The 9,070-nt window shown below is 40.7% G+C and overlaps 1 long non-coding RNA gene across 1 annotated transcript; it reads left to right on the forward strand.

Annotated features, from left to right (window-relative positions):
• Window positions 1–3,881: 3,881 nt before the first annotated feature.
• Window positions 3,882–8,368, forward strand: LOC109290655. The gene is made up of 2 exons (XR_002095644.1): window positions 3,882–4,195; window positions 8,159–8,368. It is a non-coding gene; the product is annotated as an uncharacterized LOC109290655 (long non-coding RNA).
• The last annotated feature ends 702 nt before the right edge of the window (window positions 8,369–9,070 follow it).

The following is a 9,070-nucleotide window of genomic DNA, read 5'->3' on the forward strand; positions in this document are numbered from 1 at the left end:
GACAAAAACAAATAAATAAGGGAAAATAGGGCTCAAGCAAAAACAAATTGCAAAGGAAATTTTAATTTAAAGGAGAGAAAATCATACCACCAGCAATATTCAAATAAGAAGCGGAATACAGGGAAAAAACACAAGGTTAATTTTAACATTAAAATTATGCATTATAATGCATGTCACCATAAAATTGATATTAAAGGAAATTGTGATTCTAAAGGTTCCTTTCAACTATTTTCAGCCTACAGACCACAAATTGTGCTAAGCATGATCAAAGTACTTCACAATTAGTTTGGTTTTAAATCACTATAATTGTCAGCATAGCTTGTAATCGGAGAAACATTGTTTTGAAGCAACAGCAAACTTGCCCTGGTTGTAATCTTAGGGGAAATTAAAGAAAAATGCTGAACTCTGGTTGGTTAATAATAGTGTAGAGTAAGCACTAGGGATATAAGGCTTGTGTTAAGCATGTCAGCCATCAGGGAGGATATTACAAATTCATGAGACAGAGGCAACCCAGCCCCTTCCACTTTTTAAAAGTATATCCCACAGATATCCCATTTCCTTTTCTGATCACCTTTGACTTCTCTGTGCCTCAGTTTCCTCTGCTGTAAAATAGGGATAATATTGGGAGGTATTGATAAGGTTAACACACCCGTGTTTTAAAAGCTATGAAATATAAATGCTAATGTACTTCTGTACCATGGAGATAGAAATGGGAAAAGAACCTGGATAGAATAGAAAAGAAAATTTGAAGGGAATATTTGTATCCAGCTTGTTAGTGGATTGCTCTTTGAATAACACTGGCAGTATTACTTGGAGGCTGTGATAGCTGTGAGTAACGTGGCCCTAAAAAAGTTTTGGCTGGACCAGAGACTTCACCAAGGAAGTAATTAATACTGTTGTACTTAATAATAAAGTCCTTCCTGCAGTGAAACAGAATTTCCCATCACTACAGGAACTAAAACTGGCTTCTGGAGGAACCATGATTTCTAAGCACACAAAAGATAAAGGTAATCTGTGTCTGGGTACTGCTGTTGGGGAAATTGCAGGAAACTTCCTCAAGTGAAGCAAGCCATGTCTCTTTACCTGCATTAACTGAAATCTTACTTGACAATCCAAATGAATAAGGACAATAATACTTTGTACTCATAAATTATCTTTCATCTGAAGATCTCCAAGCATATTAGGAACTGCTCCAGGAAATGGAGCTATTATGGATAGATGGGCTACATTTTTTGACAGGAGATTTTCAAAAGTTGGCATACCACCCCACCCCTGTTGATCAAAATCAGGTTTCCACAAGACTTTACAAATGGGTTGGTGGAAAGGACAAGTGGTATTTTGACAACTTGAGTCTTCAGCCTTGACTATTCTAGAGGGATGCAGGAGATTAGCCAACAATTTAGACGAGACAGGAAACAGTTAAATGGCTTGGGAATTAAATTTGCCACCCTGCATCTAGCACTGCTTGTTCTTCTCTTGGACTCAGAACAGAAATCAATTCAAACATTTCTGAACAAGTGATACCTATGCTTCAAAGACAAGGAATCTAAGGGACACCAAAGGAGAAAATATACTAACAAGTGGTTAAAATTAACCACTCTGGTTTCGACAAAACCTCTTCCTTTACATTTTACAGAGAAAACTCCAGATTAAAGGAGGTTCAAGCCCAGTTTCAGTTTTTATGGGCCACTAAAAATATTTTGTTTTCTTTTTGAGTAACAAGGTTTTGGTTTTGTCTGGTCCCCCATAAGGACTACAAAAAGAGATGGCTGGATGGTGGGGAGGAGGCAAGTAACACGGCTGTATTAACAGAGGAAAAAATATAGTGTGAGAAATTCAAGTCCTAAGGAGCAACACAGATCTTAGATGTTCATTTTGGGAAGGAAAAACCATCTACCAAAGCCCCGTCGAACCGATCTGAATTCATGGAATGTTGAACGGGAAGAACCCCTGAGTCTGCCAGGAGGAGGGATCTGTAACAAAGGCGAGGGGAGAACCTGCAAGAATGTGTCTTTGTAATGTGTTCAAGTGGATGAAAATAACTGGAATCTCCCTTTGCAATGGAAAGGGGTACTCAAGAATTAAGTGGTTTTTATTAATGAGAGCAAGTAAAAAACGAAGTGTTTCAGCAAAGATGTTTACAGTTGAAAATGTTGATTTGGCAAAAGCGGTACGCTTTAGACAATATGTAGACAATTGTTAGCAAAAATATATATTTAGGGAAAGGTCCCCATTTTCAATAGAAAAGAATCATTACAGCTTGACCAACTCTATTACTAATAGTGTTTGTACTTGTAGAGTGCCTTTGATGTAAGGATATGAAAAAAGTTTATACACACACATCTCTGTGAAAGAAACCATTGTAAGAGCTTTGCTTGAAATCTTGACCCTATTGAAATCAATGTGATTTTCACTATTGACATCAACAGAGCCAGGAATTCATCCATGTGTGTAAAAGTGTAAAACCCAGGATTGCGCCTCAGGAGTAAATGCTGCTCCTGGGTCTGCTATGGACTTCTTATGTGACAGTGGGCAAATCGCTTAACCTCTGTGAGTCTCAGTCCCCCATCAGAAAGGTGTTAGGAGGATAAATTAGCTAATGTATGACAGGTGCCTAGATATTGCAGTGATTTGTGCCATGGAAAAGCCTCTAAAACCATTTTTACAGAGGAGACACAAGAGACTTCAGGCTCAGTTATGCATGCATGTTTGTGTACACATGTGCAGTCTAGACACGGTTCTTTAAATTTGGCCCAGACACCTTGCTCCAGCTTGTGCAACATAACCCATGAGTCCAGTGGGATGGGATTAACAGAGTAACAAGGCAGGGAGAAGAGGCTGTAGGAAAAATACCAATGGGGAGAAAGATTCCATTATTTTTTCCTTTTTTTTTGTTATGTTTCCCTTTTTATTAATATTTGAGGGAGATAGAAATATAGGGGGAAAGAGAGGTTCTTCGAAGTATGCCTGGAGGTGACAGATGCAGGATTCTTTCCTTCCTTGTTTCATTTCTGGGGAGCAATACTTTGGTCCAAATGAGGGTTCAAAAGCAGTGAGCATCTGTGCTGATTGGTGGTCCTACCTTCATTCAGTCTCATGGAATCATTTTGTGCATCCAGGGGTGTGTTTACACGAGATGCCTTAAGCTCAGTGGCCAGGTGCAACTGTGCATTAGTGTGTCAGGGCAAAAACTGTGTTAATGCACTAATGTGCAGTAAAATTAGTCTACTGTGCATTGTGTCACAAAATAATGTTTGCCTTTGCTACTGTGCATTAGCCGTTAATTAGTACCTTATATTAGAGGTAATAAACTTAATGTGCAGTAGCAAAGGTGCATTAATGAATGTGTAGACATGTTATAGATGGGAAAGCCACCTACCCCAAACCTTATTCCTGTTTGGTTTCCTTTGTTTTGATCTAAGTTTTGCTTGCTCTTGGAAGAACCTAGAAAGGAAGCAGGGAAAAAGGACTTGTGGGTCAGGAATGGAGAAATAAGACATAATAAGATTTATTTTGGTTTATTGGCTTAAAATGATCTTAGGTGCATATGTCATGATTTTGTTTTCTTGAGGCTATATAGTAGGGGGAACTCCATTGTAGAGTTACTACAATTTTCCATCAGCGTAGGTCAGAAGAGAATTGTATATACAAATAATGATATTGGTCTCCAGTGGTGCATATCCTCTCATGTGACCAAAGGGACTCGGCAATGGGAGACTTGGGAAAAGGAACTGCTTTATAATTCTAATGCATATTAACTAACATAATGGCTGAATTATGACCAGGTACTTGTGTTTAAAGTCATGTCAGTTGTCTGTGATTAAGCCTAGGGCTACTCTGGAGATAACCACAACCAGTTGACAAGTTTCTAAACACAATGCTCTGTGTCCTGTCTGAATGCTTAACTTCATGTTAGCTACCATGTGTTAAAACAGGATGCATTTTCCCTGGAGTAGGAAATCGATGGACTCTGGACAGGCAGTGGACTGCTGCATTCATAGGTCAGAGGCAAAAATTCTCAGAATATACTGTCATGAACTATGACTCTCACATGCTGGTGATTGCTCCCAGTGGCTTTCAGCAGTCTGTGTCAGAACTGAGGGGGGCTGGTAGTGCTTTAGTGAAGTTCAGCCCTTCTCTGGACTCTGCTGTGGCCATCTCAGCCAACAATGACTTTTGTCATCAACTCAGAAAGGTACTTCAAAAGATATTATACCAATTTTGAATGCACTTGATTGAACCAAATCACTGGTACTTTTAAACCCCTTCCCAGTGGATGGCATCTCCTGGACTCACCCAGAGATTTTCCATTCCTCATGCCTTAAAATCATTCTTTGGATGCTGTCACTTGGAATGAGCAGAGAACCTGGATGGAGAAAGGAGAGGTTAAGAAGGATGATCCAGGCATCATGGCTCTAGTCTGGAATTTAGTTAGTTCCCTACTCGGACAAGGACCTTCCTTGTGACCTTGGGTAACTCACTTAGCATCACTGTGCCTCAGTTCCCCACTTGTAGAGTGGAGATAATAGTACTGTGTCCCAGGGGGATGCTAAAGATTGTGTATGTCTCAGACACTGCCATGACAGATAAATGGATACTGCAATTTACAATAACTTAGTTTGCTGGAGGGCCTCAGACAGGGTGAAATTCATCTTTATATAGGTTTCAGTTCTAAATTAAAATAAAAATGAGTGACTGTGTATGGATTTAGTTTGGGGGAGATATAGTTAGAACTGGGGCCTTGGAGTGATGTTTTTGAGGCTAAAAGAGAGATGTCACTTTGGGCAAGATGGTAATTGTCTTGTAGTTACCCATGCAGGTATTTAAACCAAAGTTTTGTCACTAATCATGCTGTTCATTAGCAATTCCCATCACATTTGAATCAATCTATGGTACATCTGTGATTGGCTACAAGTGAAGAGGAAAAGGGGCAAATATAAAAGGAGAGATATGTGATAGGGTCTCAATTTAAGGCTCACCATAGACTGCATATGACATTCTTGTAACTAAACTGACAGTCTCCAGGTTTATAATAGCTAAACTCCTCAGTTTCCTTTATGTAAACATTTCACTCTAATGGAACATTATACTCAGAACTTTGCTTCTGCAGACATCCACGTATATGAATTACATAAAGATAGACCAATAGATAAATAGATATCTGGATTTAATAAACACTCACATTCTAACACTAATAGGCTGCTGAAGTTTTTCAGAGAAAGAGAGAGACTGAAAAGAAACACAGAATATTGTCAAGGGTTTACAAATTGTAGGGACAGAACTGGAAGTACTCAGTATCAAAAGACTGAGGAGAGGGAAAAAACAGCGATGGAACAGTCTGATTCTACATTAATAATTTTTGCAGTCTTGGTACTATAGGTGGTGAACAAGTTAATAGTGATCACATACCCTACTGATATCTGTTCAGAGGGAAAACCACCACCCTAATCTAAAGACGGATTTGTTTATGATCCAAGAAAGAAGATGACTTTGGGTAACATTTTCAAGAGCTTTAAACTGTTTTCAAAGCAGCACAGGCCTTCAAGAGCCCATGTCTCATGGAAAGTTAATCAGGCGGAAGCTCCTAAGGAACTTAAATTATTTTATTTTTTTCCCCTTTATCCTCAAGAATTCTTGCAAAATGAGAGAATCTTTTTTTCTGGATTTCCATTTTTTTTACACACTTTCTACCCATAAAAATATTGGCCGCCTTAAAATCAATAAAACTTGCCAGTTCTAGGTAAGCTTGAATCATATAGCAATTGAAATGGCCTGTCAGAATGATGCCAGATCACGCGACTCTCCTCCAAGGAGATGGGGAGGAAGGGAAGGGAAGTCCACATCTGTTGTGGGCGCTCACAGAAGCCATCGGAAACTTTGCACATGACTTCAGAATTTAAGACAGCCCCGAGCAAGCAGAAGAAGGTGAGCTTCTCAAAAGTCGAGAGAGGTGAATTCAAACCAGAAACCTGGATCTAAATGCTGGGGAAATTTAGATCCCACCTTTGTTGTTCAGGTCCATGTTTCAAACTAGCATGGTTGGTTACTCAAGTAAGGCCAACCCAACTATTGCCTCGGATTGAGCCCCTTTTCCATTTTGCTTTGCAATCTTGGATTTATTTTCCTCCATCTTTTTGGCTTTGTGCCATATTCTTGGTCAGCTGATCACTTGCCCAAATAAACTAAGGGCAGCTTTCTGGCTTCCATATTAGTGGGGGTTAGCTGTGGCTGCGTACTTTTAAATCCACACTTTCCGAGTGGCTTAAGCTCTTGATTCGCTTATCCTTCTAAAGTCACTTTACCAATCCACTCCATTTTGGGAAGCAGACCACCTCTGGGATCCCTGCTGGATTGTGCGGGGACACTTACACCAAGCAGCTCATACCTCTTTATCCAGATTTTTGTTCTGGGGTGGACTAGAAAAGATGTTTTTCACCAACACAGAGGGCTGCAGTGCAGTGAGTAAAGCAGCCAGAAGAACAGTACAAATGGTGTGCACCACACACACAGGCATAGCATACTCTCCCACCAGGGATCTTGGAAATCCTGCATGCATGAATTGCCTTGCAACGGCCATTCGGCTGTCATTCTGTCAGGCCCATTTACAAATCGCATAACAGGTTTAATTTTGAAATCGTTCCCCCCTTTTTATTTTTGCTGAAATGGATTTACAATGAAAGTATTTGAAAAGGAATAATTATCTAGATGAGCAACAGCAACACAATGCCTTCAGAATGAAGCTTGGGGGCAGGGTGGGTAAAGAGAAATGAGGCCTTTAAATCTGTTGCGATTTTATATTACATATACATCTACATAATATGCAGTCATAATTGCAAGGGGCTCTTTCATATGTGCAGTCTGAATTTTGGCTTTTGTTTTTATTGTGTTAAATGTTAGCATAATCCCCCAGTCTTTTGATTGCATGTATCATATATGAAATTATATTAAAAGATAAATTGACAACCGAAATTCATAAGGTTCCATGTAGAATTCCAGCCTTATTTATATTTTAAAAGGGTAGACAAACTCATTTATTGCAAGTATGGGATAGCTTGTTTTATGTGGTAGTGGGCCTGAAGATAAAGCTTTTTCTATAGTCTCTGTCCATTTCTCTCAGTGAATTGAATCCAGTCAAAGGTCAAACTGGCCAGAGGCACTTTTATTGTCATGGTAACCATGACTTAATCAAACAATCCTGAGATTCCAGGTTTGTGGGAACAGGCAAAGATCTGAAGAGACTGGAATTAATCAATCAAAGGGGGCAGGGAAGAAAATCCTAAGATATATGACTTATCCTTCCAAATCTATTACTCTGTCCTTAAACACACAAGAATTATGCCTGGGACAAAGCCTCTTTTCAGGCTGAATACCTCTGATTTTTGTTTTCTTGTCCTTTGCATCAAATTTCCTAACATACCTCTGTCCTACAGCAATCAAATCTCAACCCAGATTTAACCAGTAAGAGAGAAAGAGGAAAACAGCTACTTAGGGAAGATGAAGACTGTTTAACATAAAGCTACTTAAAAAAAAAATCCCTTCTATTTGAAAATCTCTCCAAGTTTTATGGAAACAGCCTGTGCAGAACTACAGGCAATAAAGGATCTGTTAAGGCTACACTGCTTTCTGGATGGTCATTTCTTCCTTGCATTTGCACCTCATGCTGGGTCTTGCTGGGCCCCCAAAGCTATAACTTTTGCCATCATCTAGAACATTTGGTTAGTTCAATGTAATGTCCAATCTTTTGCAAATGACATGGGACATGGGTGACTGGTCCCTCCTGAGTCTAGGGGGGCACCAGCCGCCAATCACCGAGCCAGTGCCGGATAGCTGACCCCGGAAGCACTGGCAGCAGAACCGGAAGTGCCACCAGTGCTCCTCTCAGCGCTCCCACTCCCCAGCTGGCACCAATCTCAGGGGGGCACCAGCCAGTGTTTCTCTCAGTGCCCCCACTCTCCAGGTGGTGAGGGCCAATCTCAGGATGGGGGAGCACGTGCCCCCCACCCCCCGTGTCCTCCCTATGCATCACCTGGCACTGGTGTTTGAAGCTAACTTTGAGATGTACAGAAACACTGGGCTCGGTTACTCTAGAACTCAAGGCACTCTGGGGCTAAAACTGTTCTTTTTAAATGCATTTCATTCATCTATTGTTTCCTTTCAGAAGCTGTTCTGAGGTCTCCTGGATGACAAATTTTGCTTGTTTGGCTAGCATTTCAGCTGGAAGGCAAGGCTGAGCTGCTGGTCCTATTCTCCCATGCTAATAGGAATGGGAATGCATTGTAGTATATTTCCTTAGAGATATGGCTGTAGGCTCTGCCCTCATAAGCTAATACAAGCTCTGACTCCTAATACATTTAATCTGTTGCCTGGATCCTCTAGTACTCAGAGATATTGGCGTGATAGTTGATAATGTAGACAGAGGGTGCATCTAAACAAGACATTTACTGCAGAACCAACTAATGAGTTCTGCAGTAAAATGTCACTGTCTACATGGGCAGTGCTATTAGGATGGTCTAAATTTATTAACTCCACCATAGGACAGTACTGCCAGACACGTATACTATCTTATGGTGGAGTTATTTACTCCGCTGCAATGCACGTGTAGATGCTGACAGGGCTGGCTGGGACATGAGGGTGCTTCAGCCCCACACCGAAGCACCCTCACCCCCTAGCCAGCCCATCCACAACATGTTGAGCCAGGTCAGAGCTGCCCCAGGCTAGGGCCCCATGCCAGCTGGGGCTGCTTCACCCAGGCTGAACATGTTGTGGTTCTGGCCACACATGTGAATGTGGCACCCAAGAGCAATAAACTCTAGCACGAACTGCACCAATTTATTCAGCTGCATTAATTGCACATGTAGACCTACCCAGTAAGATCCAAGAAAAAAGAAAAAAGCCATGCACAAAAGGAGAAATATAGCAGGTAGCTTTGCTACATGGTTGACTGCACTAGCTGTGTACTTAGATAAATATGTAGTTGTGTGTGTATACACTGTTAGAAAAGAACCAGACAGAATCTTGGGCTGAGTTTGTTCTTGGAGGATTCACTGAACAATCACAACATACTGAACTA

This window comes from Gavialis gangeticus, unplaced genomic scaffold (genome assembly GCF_001723915.1).
Source record: "Gavialis gangeticus isolate Ggan-Ray unplaced genomic scaffold, GavGan_comp1, whole genome shotgun sequence".
Taxonomy (NCBI): Eukaryota; Metazoa; Chordata; order Crocodylia; family Gavialidae; genus Gavialis; species Gavialis gangeticus.